We start from the raw sequence: 16,125 nt of genomic DNA, 5'->3' as shown, positions 1-16,125 counted from the left end.
GAAATAGTGCATAAATCCATCCATCCATCCATTGTCCACCGCATTATCCGAGTCCGGGTCGCGGGGGCAGCAGTCGGAGCAGGGATCCCCAGACTTCCCTCTGCCTCTCTTCTTCCTCCAGCTCTTCCGGGGGGACTCCAAGGCGTTCCCAGGCCAGCCGAGTGACATAGTCACTCCAGCGTGTCCTGGGTCTTCCTCGGGGCCTCCTCCCGGTGGGACATGCCTGGAACACCTCACGAGGGAGGCGTCCAGGGGGCATCCTATACAGGTGCCCGAGCCACCTCAGCTGGCTCCTCTCGATGTGGAGGAGCAGCGGCTCTACTCCGAGCTCCTCCCGGGTGACGGAGCTCCTCACCCTATCTCTAAGGGAGCGCCCCGCCACCCTGCGGAGGAAACTCATTTCGGCCGCTTGTATCCGGGATCCCGTTCTTTCGGTCATGACCCAGAGTTCATGACCATAGGTGAGGGTGGGAACGTAGATCGACCGGTAAACCGAGAGCTTTGCCTTTCGACTCAGCTCCCTCTTCACCACGACGGACCGATACAATGACCGCATTACTGCGGCCGCCGCACCGATCCGCCTGTCGATCTCGCGCTCCGTTCTCCCCTCACTCGTGAACAAGACCCCAAGATACTTAAACTCCTCCACCTGAGGCAGGAACTCTCCCCCGACCTGGAGGGTGCAAGCCACCTTTTTCCGGTCGAGAACCATGGCCTCAGACTTAGAGGTGCTGATTCTCATCCCAGCCGCTTCACACTCGGCTGCAAACCGCCCCAGTGCATGCTGCAGGTCCTGGCTCGAGGGAGCCAACAAGACCACATCATCTGCAAAAAGCAGAGATGAAATCAAGTGGCTCCCGAACCGTACCCCCTCCGGCCCCTGGCTGCGCCTAGAAATTCTGTCCATAAAAATAATGAACAGTACCGGTGACAAAGGGCAGCCCTGCCGGAGTCCAACACGCACCGGGAACAGGTCTGACTTACTGCCGGCAATGCGAACCAAGCTCCTGCTCCGGTCATACAGGGACCGTACAGCCCTCAGCAGAGGGCCTCCGACCCCATACTCTCGGAGAACCCCCCACAGGACGCCACGTGGGACACGGTCGAAAGCCTTCTCCAAGTCCACAAAACACATGTGGACTGGTTGGGCAAACTCCCATGCGCCCTCGAGCACCCTGCGGAGGGTGTAGAGCTGGTCCAGCGTTCCACGGCCAGGGCGAAAACCGCATTGTTCCTCTTGAATCCGAGGTTCGACTATCGACTATCGGCCGAATTCTCCTCTCCAGCACCCTGGAATAGACTTTCCCCGGGAGGCTGAGGAGTGTGATTCCCCGGTAGTTGGAACACACCCTCCGGTCCCCCTTTTTGAAGAGAGGGACCACCACCCCGGTCTGCCAGTCCAGAGGCACTGTCCCCGACTGCCACGCGATGCTGCAGAGGCGTGTCAGCCACGACAGCCCCGCAACATCCAGAGACTTGAGGTACTCAGGGCGGATCTCATCCACCCCCGGTGCCTTGCCACTGAGGAGCTTCCGAACTACCTCAGTGACTTCAGCTTGGGTAATGAATGAATCAACCCCTGAATCCCCAGTCTCTGCTTCCTCGACGGAAGGCGTGTCAGCGGGATTGAGGAGATCCTCGAAGTATTCCTTCCACCGCCCGACGATGTCCCCAGTCGAGGTCAACAGCTCCCCTCTTCCACTGTAAACAGTGTTGGCGGAGCACTGCTTCCCCCTCCTGAGGCGCCGGATGGTTTGCCAGAATTTCCTCGAGGCCGACCGGTAGTCCTCCTCCATGGCCTCCCCGAACTTTTCCCAGACCCGAGTTTTTGCTTCCGCGACCGCCCGGGCCGCAGCCCGCTTGGCCTGCCGGTACCCGTCAGCTGCCTCGGGAGTCCGCCGAGCTAGCCAGGCTCGGTAGGACTCCTTCTTCAGCTTGACGGCATCCCTTACTTCCGGTGTCCACCACCGGGTTCGGGGATTGCCGCCGCGACAGGCGCCGGAGACCTTACGGCCGCAGCTACGGACGGCCGCGTCAACAATGGAAGTGGAGAACATGGTCCATTCGGACTCAATGTCTCCGGCCTCCCTCGGAATCCGGTCAAAGCTCTCCCGGAGGTGGGAGTTGAAGACCCCCCTGACAGGGGAATCTGCCAGACGTTCCCAGCAGACCCTCACGATACGCTTGGGTCTTCCAGGTCTGACCAGCTTCCTCCCCTGCCAGCGGATCCAACTCACCACCAGGTGGTGATCAGTTGACAGCTCAGCCCCTCTCTTCACCCGAGTGTCCAAGACATACGGCCGGAGGTCAGATGAAACGACAACAAAGTCGATCATTGACCTCCGGCCTAGGGTGTCCTGGTGCCACGTGCACTGATGGACACCCTTATGCTCGAACATGGTGTTCGTTATGGACAGACTGTGGCTAGCACAGAAGTCCAATAACAGAACACCGCTCGGGTTCAGATCGGGGAGGCCGTTCCTCCCAATCACACCTCTCCAGGTAACACTGTCATTGCCCACGTGAGCGTTGAAGTCCCCCAACAGAACGATGGAGTCCCCAGTTGGGGCACTTTCCAGCACCCCTCCCAGGGCCTCCAGGAAGGCCGGGTACTCTGCACTGCCGTTCGGCCCGTAGGCCGAAACGACAGTGAGAGACCTATCCCCGACCCGAAGGCGCAGGGAAGCGACCCTCTCGTTCAGCGGGGAGAACTCCAACACATGGCGGCTGAGCTGGGGAGCTATGAGCAAGCCCACACCAGCTCGCCGCCTCTCACCATGGGCAACTCCAGAGTGGAAGAGAGTCCAACCTCTCTCAAGGAGTTGGGTTCCAGAGCCCAGGCTGTGCGTGGAGGTGAGCCCGACTATCTCTAGTCGATACCTCTCAGCCTCCCGCACAAGCTCAGGCTCCTTCCCCCCCAGCGAGGTGACATTCCATGTCCCTAAAGCCAGAGTCGTCGTCCAGGGATTGGGTCGCCGGGGCCCCCGCCCACGGCTGCCACCCAAATCACACGGCACCTTCCCCTTATGAACCCTCCCGCGGGTGGTGGGCCTACGGGAGGGCGGGCCCACGTCGCTCTTTCGGGCTGCGCCCGGCCGGGTCCCGTGGGCCAAGACCCGGCCACCAGACGCTCGCCTGCGAGCCCCGACCCCAGGCCTGGCTCCAGGGTGGGGCCCCGGTAACGCCAGTCCGGGCGACGTAAACTTCCTTGCTCTTGTCTTCTTCATAAGGGGCTTTGAACCGCTCTTTGTCTGACCCGTCACCTAGGACCTGTTTGCCTTGGGAGTGCATAAATGTTATTTATATACAACTCATATTTTATTTTTTTTTAAATAAAGTTTCCATTTGTGAAAATTCAGTGTTGTGATAATTTACAGGCTCGGGCTGCTCTGGCGGAGCGAGGTTTATGCTCCTCCCCTGCTACACGTCATTCAGGGAGCCAATCAGCACAGAGCTTCATTATCATACCCCCCCCTTCCCTAAAAATGAGGCGCAGAAAAAGAGGTTAGAAGCGGTAAAACTAGTGACAGGGCCCACAGGCTGGATTTATGATTTATGTAGAAAAAACAAGCTTTAGATTGTTTTTAAGACATTCAAGGCCTGTTTAAAATATACATTAAATGCCATAATAGGTCACCTTTAAGTTAAGTTAAAATTTAGTTTTAGTTAAGTTGAGTTAGGACGTTTTTAAACTATCATTATTTGCTTTTCTGAGCCAGAGGCAATGAAATTTCGTTTCCCAGTGCACTGTGTGTTACATGTGTCCTGAAAATGACAAATAAAAACTTGTATCGTATCGAAAGAAAGAAAGAAAGTTAGAAAGAAAGAAAGAAAGAAAGAAAGGCAAGGCAAGGCACAATTCAACACAAGGTAATTCAAAGTGCTTTACATCAACATTACATAAATAACAAATAAAATTAAATAAAACGATAAGAAAAGAGGTAAAATAATAGAAAGCACCAGTTGTTAAAAAGTAAGGGCAGTAGAGTACAGCAGGTACATCTCATTCTTAAAATGGCAAGAATTACGTTTCTATACGGTCAAAACGTACAAAGACCGGGCCAAATACATTATTACTAAAGTAATCTGTAACAATTCGTACGGTGAATTAAACCAATTTGACAATTCTATGCCACAATGCCTGTTTCCAGGTCTTATTTCCAAAGAAAGAAAGAAAGAAAGAAAGAAAGAAAGAAAGAAAGAAAGAAAGAAAGAAAGAAAGAAAGAAAGAAAGAAAGAAAGAAAGAAAGAAAGAAAGAAAGAAAGAAAGAAAGGCAAGGCAAGTTTATTTGTAGAGCACAATTCAACACAAGGTAATTCAAAGTGCTTTACATCAACATTACATGAATAACAAATAATATGAAATAAAATGATAAAAAAAGAGGTAAAATAATAGAAAGCACAAGTTGTTAAAAAGTAAGGGCAGTAGAGTACAGCAGGTACATCTCATTCTTAAAATGGCAAGAATTACGTTTCTATAAGGTCAAAACGTACAAAGACCTGGTCAAATACATTATTACTAAAGTAATCTGTAACAATTCGTACGGTGAATTAAACCAATTTGACAATTCTATGCCACAATGCCTGTTTCCAGGTCTTATTTCCAAAGAAAGAAATAAAGAAAGAAAGAAAGAAAGAAATGTACAATATGACACAAATCTAGTTGTGTGGTATGGAATTGGATATGATTGGAGTCATTTATATCTATACAATAAGATACTTGGCTGGGTGAGGGAAAAAATAATATGTCACGCTCACATGTTCAGTTCAGTATTCTTCAGGTTTATTGTGGAAGGTGGATTGAAGAAGAAAAGACACAGTCAATGGATGTCAGTGACATCCCTAACCCTAACCTCAACCTAACCCCCATTTAGAACATGAAGTGCTAGATTTTGAAGGGCTCCCTGCCCTGTATCTCCGATAATACCTCATGTACCAATGACAGTGGGAGAAAGCATTGATTTTGAAGCAAAGGAGGTCGATCTCCAGCAACCCCAGCACTGATTGATGTGCTGGTGGATTGATGAGATAACATTGTGGGCAATCTTTAACTCCATCCACACTGCCAACCCCTTTGACCTTTTCTTGGTTTATATGAGGGGAAATTGCTTGCGTTTTGAGAAGATCTCACATCCCAGGTCCAAGTTAGAGTTGAGGTTTTTGTCACCTTTCCCTCAAAACCAGGTCTCAACAATCCAGGTAATCGGTAAAGTTTATTTTCCCCAATATTGCAGCGTCAATATTATATTTGTCAGCGAGGAGTAAGTAGTTTTGATCACTGACTGTCTTTTGTTTGGATTAAATACAAAGTCATTGGGGTCTTTACAATTGATGTTTTTATGAAAATGCTGCATCAAAATAATTGCTGTTTTTCTGATTAGTGAGGGAAATTAAGTCAGGTTTTTAGGAGAATCGTTCACTTTGTGAGACAAGCACCAAATTTTGCATGAACATTGCCTAGTACCTACTTATGCAGAGAAGCCCGTTAGCCACCTGAAAATCCAAGATGGCGGCCGTTTTTCAAGATGGCTGTCTTATGAAAGCTAAAACAAGGTTGTCAGTGTAGAACTTGAATTGCTGAACATATTTTAATGATCTCTTTATCATGTGTTTTGGCATAAAAAATTCTATGATGTCAATACAAATTAAATATGGCTTCCAGTTTTCAAGATGGTGGGCCAATTTTGACTAATATTATCTGTTTTCTGAAATTAAGTTTCTAAATTTTAACCGGATTAAAATCAAAAAAAAAAAAAACATTTATAAAAAATGTTTATGATGATCGCCGATCTACAAGCTCATAATGCGATGTGACACGTTGTGAGGTCAAAAAACACATAAAAACGGCTTTTGTGGCAGCCATTTTGGAAAACGGCAGCCATATTGTTTTTTTTCGTGGCTAACAGGCTTTTTAGAAAAAGTACACCTAGAACATACTTTGTGCAAAGTTTGGCGCTTGTCTCACAAAGTGAACGATCGTTTCACTAATGTGCCTGGCTAGATGTTTTGTTTTTTTCAATATCATACTTAAGGAGGCAATTTTTATTCAACATGTTGTCCCCACTTTACCACTGCGATGCATTTTGTTTCTCTCCCTTAAATGGATCTTGTGCTCACCAAACAATGAACGTCCTTTGCAAAGATAAAGACGTTGGTTAAAAATGAGTCTGCCTATTTTACTATTTTCATCCCTTTCAAGAATGTTCTGTCAAAACGAGTAAAGAAAAAAGTCATCTTGAGATTCTTAGGTTAAGAAGACGTTTCTTTACTTGTTTCCATGGAAATGTAGAGGAGGAAACAGCAAAGCAACGCTTGGGTGACACGCTTCCTGGATTCACTTTGAGCTGGATCATATTAAACATGAGTGGGACATTTTCAGCTGGTTCCTTTATTGAGCAGATCACTCACCTTTGCAGAAACGGCGCACAAAAAAAACATATTTGAGCCCACCATTTGTGGAAAAAGCTCAAATATCTGTCACAGTCTGCTTTGTTGGGCCACAACATTAAAGAAAACGGAGGCAGAGATTTTGACAGAAAAAAAGTTATGTTTTTATTGTCAAAGATGAAAGTCTACAACTACAAATGTGAGAAAAACACTGAATAAGGGAAGCTCCACCAGGTTTGCTTTACTTCTCCACATTCACACATGCAGCAAGTGTTTTTTTCTTTAACCTCCACCAAACTTTATTGATAACATGGCTGAGCTACAAAGGCATAAAGCCTATTAAGAATACATAATATAAAGTAAAAGGTATCAACATTCTGGCCTGAGGAGTTGAATCATATTAACATTTGGAGGGTTTATTTGACAATCAGTTAAATTGTATATGTTTTTGCATGTGTGTTTGCTGCTCGCTGAGCTGTAATGACACCAAGTACAAAGCTGTTCCAGTTCCAGACAGATTAAACTCCACCCTCCTGTCCTCCGAGGTCATACTTGCAAAATAAGAAATACCAAGTAAACTAGTTCAAACTTGATATAATTGTAATTGAAAAACAGAGAAAAAACCCCCAAGGAACCATACCTAAACAAAAACAGGAAAGAAACTAAACTGAGATAAACTCAAGAAACCAGCAGAACTCCAAAAACCACGACAAAGGGACAATGAACATGTCCAACAGCTTAGGTTTCTGCCATTACATCTGCATTACCCACAAATTAACCTGATTCAACTCAAATCAGTTCAATTCAATAATAGTTGAATGTGTAATTGCCAAACAGAAATGATATACCTAAGACTCAGTGCAGTATTTTTACCTTTTTATATTCAACATTGCTTTTATCCTATCCTAGTAATTGTTCTATAAAGGAATTTAGAACTGAATTGTGTCAAAATTCTGTATTATATCATTGCACCATTGCCAAAAATGTTTTTAATTGGGATAAAACACATAACTATCCTTGGTGTCAGGGAATAAATGCTATTTTTAATTAAACTGATCTACAACCTATTTTTATAAATGGTCAGCAGTGTAATATTCAGTATGTGAAGTGTATGTCATTCTTTGAGTATAAAGGAAAATGGGCCAATGACATCTGGCATAAACCGAAACTTAGAACTTACCGGTTGATGAAGAATATTTGTTGTCCTGAACCTTATGTGACTTTACCCCTGGATCGATCAAAAAGATCATTATGTATCAATTGTGAACTGGGATTCTCCCTCTGGCCATAGAAACAGGTATAACTCTGTTCCTGAAGAGGAAAGATTATGTAGTGTTTGTGATTTAAATGTTGTTGAGGATGAACTTCATTTTTTGTTTTATTGTCCATTATATGATGAAGCCAGGAAGCTTTTATTTCAGAAAATGCAAAGATTTGAAACCTGAGTTGTTTTGGACTGAGGATGAAGTTGGAATGGTTTTTCAGAGAGGAGGTTTTCTCTATAGCTACCTTTATAAAGAGAGCCTGGAAACAGAGAAAGGACAAATTATATGGAAACTGAGAAAGGATCTGTAATTTGATCTGTAATGTATTAAATGGAATTTATTAATTTGTGTTTTTGTTTGTACGCAGCTGATGTTTGTTTTCTGGCGTAGTTTATCTGTGTCTTGTAAGCCCTTATAGCTGGAACCTTAGAGGTGTATGACACATTAATAAACAACAATTCAATTCAATTCAATTCAATTCAATTCAATTCAATTCAATTCAATTCAATTCATGCACCTAAATGTTTCTATATGATAATTTTTGTCTTTCATTTTTATTTTCTATTATTGTTTATTTCTCTATTTCTCATTGTTCTTAACATGTCTATGTTATTATGTGAAGCACTTTGAGCTGCAATTCTTGTATGAATCGTGTTACACCAACGCAGAGCCTACAGCGTAGGGTACGCGGCGACACGCACCGTACGGTTACGCCATCGATTTAACGCGGAACCATAAATCAGGTTTAAGGCAGCACGTTTGTTTTTACTGAGCATCTTCGGTGTCTCCCACTTCGGGGTTCCTCCTCTTCCACTTCTTTTTGACATTGCAGTTCCAGTAACAGAAGTCCGACGTGAGGATTATGATCGTATAATGTGAGCAGACGGGAGCATCAGAGCATCAGGTCGTACAGTGTGAGACCATAAATCGTGGAACCTTAGAGGTGTATGACAAATTAATAAACAACAATTCAATTCAATTCAATTCATGCACCTAAATGTTTCTATATGATCATCTTTCATCTTTCATTTTTATTTTCTATTATTGTTTATTCCTCTATTTGTCATTGTTCTTAACATGTCTATGTTCCTATGTGAAGCACTTTGAGCTGCAATTCTTGTATGAATCGTGCTATAGAAATACAGTGTATTATTATTATTATTATTATTATTATTATTATTATTATTATTATTATTATTATTATTATTATTATTATTATTATTATTATTGTTATTATTATTATTATTATTATTATAATATAGATGACCCGTTTGTTGTAATGGTAATATTTCCTGCTATAATAAAGCTAACATACACAGACAGAAAGGCTCTACCTTTTTTGTCCCGATCAATCACCTGGATTGTCTGTAAGTACTTATTTAGTCCAGTCTGGGCTGGTTTAGTACGTGGCCGGAGGGCATCCCTGCTCATTCTAGCGGTGTATTACATAATCTGCTCATAGTAGCCTTGCTGTGGGAGTGAGTGAGTCCTTTCATCCTCTCCAAACACCAAAAGCATTTCAATACATCTTATGTTAGACAATGCTTCAAGATTAAAAATAAGTGTTCAGTGGTATCTGTAAGTACAGATGTGCGGGGAAATAAAAGGAAAAACCTGAACCCTTGATGTATTACATTATGTAAAAAAAAAAAATGTTTTTGTTTTTCTTTAAAGGATTAGATTGTGTGAAATATTTATATGGCCCTTCTGTTCAGATGGAATTTTCTCACACACATTACTGTGTTGCCATGTTGAATGTCTAAATGTGTTTTCAATGATTTATTCTATACATCATCTAAAACATTACCACACAGTAAAGCAATAAGCAGAAAAAAGCTTTATAAATAAAATTTAAAAAACTGCTCTGAGTGATATCATGCCTGGTTTTCTGATTATTACGAACTGTCACATCCTCTCGCTTCAAAGCAAATTAGATTTCCAGCTGCATTTCTGTGCTCTGCAAGGATATATGGCTGTATGAGTGTGGAATAAAAAGTTTTAAAACAAATTATGGCACTCTGAGCTGAATTTTTGTTGTAAGTAAAAAAAACAACCCAACAAACAAGTGAGAGAGAGACAGATGGGTGACGTGCATCAGTTTGTCATAAAATGTGATAATCTAACCCAGAACAATGGACCAAAACAATGTACTCAAGATGATGAGATGCAAGAAATTATAATATCTTGTGTCTCGTTTGAACGCACTGCTTGTGGAAAAGGTAACTAAACCTCAACACCAATTATATCAACATTAGATAACTGATGAATGCAACATCTGAAGTCCAGTGAAAATAAAACAACTTTGAATGTAGACTACTTTGATCAATAAAAGACATTCAAACATTTAAGGTTTGCTTTTGTGATGCCCCCACTAATAACGGACATCTCTGGAGACATGTGATCAAGAGGAGCTGATCAGCATAAATCTGATCATAAAGCATTCTTAAATATCCACTCACAATGAGATCAATTGTCTACAAATGAAGTCAGTGTTTACTTTTCCTAGAAAGGCACGTTCAGCCAAGATGACTCCAAAGGCAAAAAATAAAGAGGATACAAATGAATAAGAGATTAAGGCTTGAAGCCGTCGCTGGAACTGGCACCTGACTCCACATTAAATTACTGATAAATTATCAAATCAACACACAGGTTGTAGACAACAGCATATCACAAGAGAAAGTGTGTGCACAGATCAAGGCCCAGGCCCAATCCCCCCCTAGTCCTACTTTTCAGCAATACCCCTAAATTTTGCGCGTTCCCATGAGGGTAGTGGTGTCACAATTCCTCTTTGCATGTAGGGGTAGTGGACATAACAAGGGCTAGTGTGTATCAATCTAGCCCTTCACAGCGAGGGATTTCAGATGCTGACTCACTGACCGAGGGCTAGAGAAAATTCCCAGAATGCTTTACGTCATCATTTTCAGACTGAATCAAACGAAAAAACATGGCGGACATTTCTTATTTTTTAGTGAATAAAATCAATATTTTGAGTTAGTTTCTGCATAAAAATGCGTTTTGATTACATTTCTAGCGAGAAATATATATTTTACTTTCATAATATTCACTCAGTGAATGTATATAATCACTCGTTTGCTCGTTTTTCAGATCTCGCCAGAATAAAGGCTGATCTTTGGTTCCGCGTTACACCAACGCAGAGCCTACGGCGTAGGTTACGCAGCGATGCGCGCCGTACGCCGTAACCTACGCTGTAACCTACGCCGTAGGCTCTGCGTCGATTTAACGCGGAACCATAAATTGCCGGCGGCTGTTCTCATCTCTGAAAACATCGGAGCAAATTTCTTAGCAGGCGTTATTTGGATAAACTGAGCCCAGGTTGGGGATCTTAACGGTTACTTTTACGCCTGAAAAAATATTAAAACTTAATAAAGTGGCATATTAACAGCACTACAGCGGAAATTAAAACAGCTCTGGGCTTCCTGATATGGTGTGACGTTTGTGCAAACGTAACTACGCAGTCGCTTACGTACCCGAACGTGACCACGCAGTGACGTAGCAAGCAAAATTTAGGGGTGGTGCTGAAAAGTAGGGGTAGTGGGTGTATTGGGACTGGGCCTAGGGAAGATTACAAAGGCCCTAAAATTTGTGGCTTCATTTTTAGGGCTAGTGGTAGAAAGTAGGGGGTGTATTGGGATTGGCCTCAAATACATGCTGCATTTTTATTGAGGGATATTCATCACTTTGCACGGCCTAAAGTGGGCACAGCTTTACCGACATCAAATCGTTCCAATGAAGCATGGTGGTGGTAGCAACATGGTTCGGGCTTTGCTTTGTTGCGTTATTGGACCAATTGCCATATAGAGGGAAAACTAACCTCCTCCGCTTACTGAGATGTCAGAATATTGTCAGGTTGTCTGCCTGTAGAAGCTCAGTGATGCAGCAGGGCGATGGAGCCGAACATCGAGGTAAATCCACCGCAGAAAAGCTTCTGAAAAAAGAAAATAGTGTCATGCTTCATCAACTTGCATCTGGGTTTCCCAAATCCTTCAAAGCATTTAATGACAAAACCTTAGTTGCATCACAGCAACCAAATAGCTCTTATAAATGTTGAGAGAATTCTCAGATGGGAGTTTTGATGACACTTTAGTCCCGGAGGGAACTCCTTACCAGCTTTCTGCACTGAAAAAAATAAATCTAAGCACATGTAAATATAACATATTTAAATCTGTGATATTAACAATTAAAAATGAAGTTTGTTGCTTTACGAATACATCTAGTTTTTAACTTAATCTGCATTTGTTCAAAAAACAAGACATTGTGCATTTTATCCTTAACAAGCAGCATTTATGTGAATCCCAGGCAATCTTTTCATTTACACACAAACAACAAGTAATGATCTTGTTGTATTTACTTTTCCTTTAACAATTTTAATCTATTGGGCAGATTCACCAACGTTTAGATGAAACATGCTGTGGCAGGGTGGAGGAGCAGCCACTCAGTTGATTGGGCACAGGTGTGCTCAACTCTCTATTTCAACGTGTGTCTGGTGAAATAGAGAGTTCCTGCACTAAACCCGGTGTCCTCTGTCCTGTCGTTCGGCCCCAGTGGCAACGAGCTTGCTACACTCGAGACGCAGGCGCTGGAGGTGCTGGCGGACCAGCTGCTGGAGGAGTGCTGCGTCGGGGAGTTCGAGGAGGGCCGGCAGGCCATGGAGCGGCTGGGTCAGATCGAGGACCCCGGCGACAGGATGCGGGACTTCTACGGGCTGGTGGTGGAGCTGCAATGCCTGCTGGGACACGCCGAAGACGGGCTGAACAAGCAGGCGGTGACCAGGAGTCCGGGAGACCCGGTGACCAGGGGTCCGGGAGACCCGGGGACCAGGAGTCCGGAAGACCCGGTGACCAGGAGTCCGGGAGACCCGGTGACCAGGAGTCCGGGAGACCCGGTGACCAGGAGTCCGGGAGGCCCGGTGACCAGGAGTCCGGGAGACCCGGTGACCAGGAGTCCGGGAGGCCCGGTGACCAGGAGTCCGGGAGACCCGGTGACCAGGAGTCCGGGAGACCCGGTGACCAGGAGTCCGGGAGACCCGGTGACCAGGAGTCCGGGAGACCCGGTGACCAGGAGTCCGGGAGACCCGGTGACCAGGACAGCCACTCAGTTGATTGGGCACAGGTGTGCCCAGGTGTGCCCAATCAACCTCTCCACGCTGCCTGCCTTCATAAGAAGTGGCTGCACACCAGCCAGAGGTCTCGGCTGAGGGTGACTGCACGTGTGTCTGGTGAAATAAAAAGTTCCTGCACTAAACCCTGTGTCCTCTGTCCTGTCGGTCGGCCCCAGTGGCAACGAGCTTGCTACACATGCTTTATTTGTTTAAGTAGAACACAACAGTAAAAAATATCTTTCTTAATCTACTTACTATAATTAAGGCAACTTTTTCGGATAAGATTTTTATGTAGATCAAGAAAGACTAGTCTTTGTATAAACTACTTAATTTTTAGTATGTACAAAATTCATTTGCAAGTAAAGTCGACTTAATTTTGGTAAATAAAGTAAACTTAACACAATTAAGTTGACTGTACTTGCAAAATGTATTATCTACATACAAAAAATTAAGTAGTTTATACAAAGACTAGTCTTTCTTGATCTACATAAAAATCTTATCCGAAAAAGTTGACTTGTTTTTTTTAAGTAGATCAAGCACAATATTTGTATCAGTCTGGTCTTCTGTGGCCTCCTCAAATTCTGGATAGGATTAATGTTGCCCTGTTGTCTTGTTGTAAACTATCCGATGTTTCCTCTCAACAACCTAAATGTGATCCTCTTTTCAGATTATTGATCTGTATCCAGCCTCGGTGGAGGAAACCCACATTACAATGGATGTGGACCAAGTAAGACAGAACTCCACTAAGGCCCTGTCCCAATACTATCACTACCCCTAGTTTTCAGCACTACCCCTAAATTTTGCGCGTTCCCGTGAGGGTAGTGGTGTCCCAATTCCTCTTTTCACCTAGGGGTAGTGAAGAAAACGAGTGTAGTGGCTATGAATCTGTCCCTACGGATCGAGGGATTTCCGATCCTCACTAGCTGATCTAGGGCCAGAAAAATTTCCCAGAATGCTTTTCGTCGTCATTTGCGGACTGAATAAAAAAAAAAAAACATGGCGGACATTTCTTATTTTTTTGTGAATAAAATAAATATTTTGAGTTAGTTTCTGCATAAAAATGCGTTTTGATTACATTTCTAACGAGAAATATATATTTTACTTTCATAATATTCACTCAGTGAATGTACATAATCACTCGTTTGCCCGTTTGCCGAAGATCATGCCAGAATAAATACCCGGGGGGCAAGTCCCCTGTTTTCTTAGTGTGCTGCATTTGCCCTGCTATAAAAGGTAATCCACCAGAAATAATATCTATGACCCAGTAGGAACACAACCTATATGGACTACCTGGCCAATTTTTTGCTGGAAATTCAATATGGCCGCCTTAATATTGGCCACTTATCAAAACATAGCTTGGTGATAACTTTTGAACCAAATGGGCTAGAAATGCAAACTTGGTGTCTATTTAATGGTTTCAGAGCACGAGAAAACCATTGGAATACTTATTTTTATGATTGGGTGCTCTGGACCTTTAATTTGCATATTTCTAACACGGACGTCCCTGAAAATGAGCTTTACTATGGATTTTTATAGTGACAGCTAACTGTTATGGCAAATAATCTGCTTTTTAAGCAACGTGAACTTGAATTTGGTCAGTTTGAGAATTCATTTCTATGTTGTCAATATGGCTGCAGTCATAATAAATAATGTATGGTATTACGGGCAAAATGGGTCTATACAAAACCACTCACTGCAGCTGGCTCTGCAGAGCTGAAGTCAATGCTCCACCTCCACTCATCCAGCCCACACCATGAGTCTGGTTTAAGGCTGTGTAACCCGCGATGCAGAGATGGTAGTCAAGGTCATGGCAGCAGTGGAGACTAACCCGTTTACAGTGACAACACCATCCATAATCAACATATCTACGCGACAGTGTGCTGATTGTACAGTCAAGGATGACTTGATCCGTGTCAAAGAACTGGGTCTGAAGGCATTGTGTGAGTCACTGTCCAGTGATCAGAAAAAGACAAGTATAATGAAGCTCAACACTTTCCACACGCAAAACACCAAATCCAAAAAGTGTAAGGGGAAAATCTTCAGCACCTGGCAAGAGCAATGAAATAACTGCCCTCCTGCGCATGACCCAAATCATAGCCAGTGGTGGAGAACTCAACATCGTTGACTTTATAGGCAACCACGAGTGCAGTGACTTCCCCCCTTGCCTCTTCCAGGAAGATGGCAGGATGCAAACAGGTACCAAGGCCAGAGCATGTGAGCGGAGTGGAGCGGCGAGAATTTCCGCTCCTCGCTCACAAAGGTTGTTACCGCTCCGCTCCGCCCTCAAAGTCGCATAACCGCTCCGCGCTCCAGTAACACTGCAACCCGCTCCGCTCCGCGCAGCGCTCCACGCTCCGCTCCGCGCAGCGCTCCACGCTCCGCTCCAAAAATGTTTGCATGCATATAAAATGCACATGTTTACCTGAAGCCTTAGATCTAACCAGAGGTGGATGAGAGAGAGAGAGAGAGACTCAGCAAAGTTACGTTCCTTGCAGCCAGTCACGGAGCCGAGAGGAACAATTACGCAGAGCCGACATAGTTTTAAAGTTCAAAAAATAGATATTTACTGACAATAAAAAATAAGAAAATAATTTCACCTAATGTAATTATCTGGTTTAATACACTTTTGTTTATTAACCTTTCCCGAAACAATGTTTCATTCACTGTGTGTTCGGGTGTGTGTGTGTGAGACGTGTGGGTGCAGCGGAGGAGAGAGAGGGAGATGCAGGTGTGCGCGTGTGGAAGACCGGTACACGTGTTCAGTTACTTTTCAGTGTGTCCTCCGTTAGTTTCAGTCGTCGGCCCTCACGCGTTTTGTTTGCTCTTATTACATGTTTGTAATAAATGTGCGAGGTTGCACGGACAGCATTTTTCCTCCGTCCTTTTTTCCCTTCACTTTCCCCGGACTCCTAACGCCGGTTACGAGCCAGAGACCGAATTAAAATACCAGCTCTCCCAACTGCGGTTCAGAGATAGGACTGGAAAAGAAGAAAGGTAACAGGTAGTTTGTGGAGAGGTGGGATATGTTTGGACACACATCGGGGCCGTGATATGAGGGGTAACGGAGCGAAACTGGAGCGGGATGACGCCCCGCTCCAGCCAATCATCCTAGAAAAAAAAATCCCGCTCTGCGCTCCTTTTAAAATTCGCCGCTCCGCTCCGCCGCTCGCTCACGCTCCGCTCACATGCTCTGACCAAGGCACGCCTTGTGAAGGTCCTGAAAGAAGAGACCAATGTTGCATGCGTCCCTGACCTGCCTAAAGAACACCGAAAAACAGCAGTAGTTGTTGATGCCATGTATGCCATACGCCATTGGTCTTTCCTGAAAGCTGAAACATTTGGAACAATCGCTGG

At 44.2% G+C, this 16,125-nt stretch overlaps 1 protein-coding gene across 1 annotated transcript in view; it reads left to right on the top strand.

The window, feature by feature from the left end:
* chchd3a (coiled-coil-helix-coiled-coil-helix domain containing 3a) overlaps positions 1-16,125 on the top strand; it is a 117,759-nt gene that overhangs the window by 49,309 nt on the left and 52,325 nt on the right. The window lies entirely within an intron of this gene.

This window comes from Cololabis saira, chromosome 23 (assembly GCF_033807715.1).
Source record: "Cololabis saira isolate AMF1-May2022 chromosome 23, fColSai1.1, whole genome shotgun sequence".
In the NCBI taxonomy this organism is placed as follows: Eukaryota; Metazoa; Chordata; class Actinopteri; order Beloniformes; family Belonidae; genus Cololabis; species Cololabis saira.
This window is presented reverse-complemented; position numbering and strand designations above follow the sequence as displayed.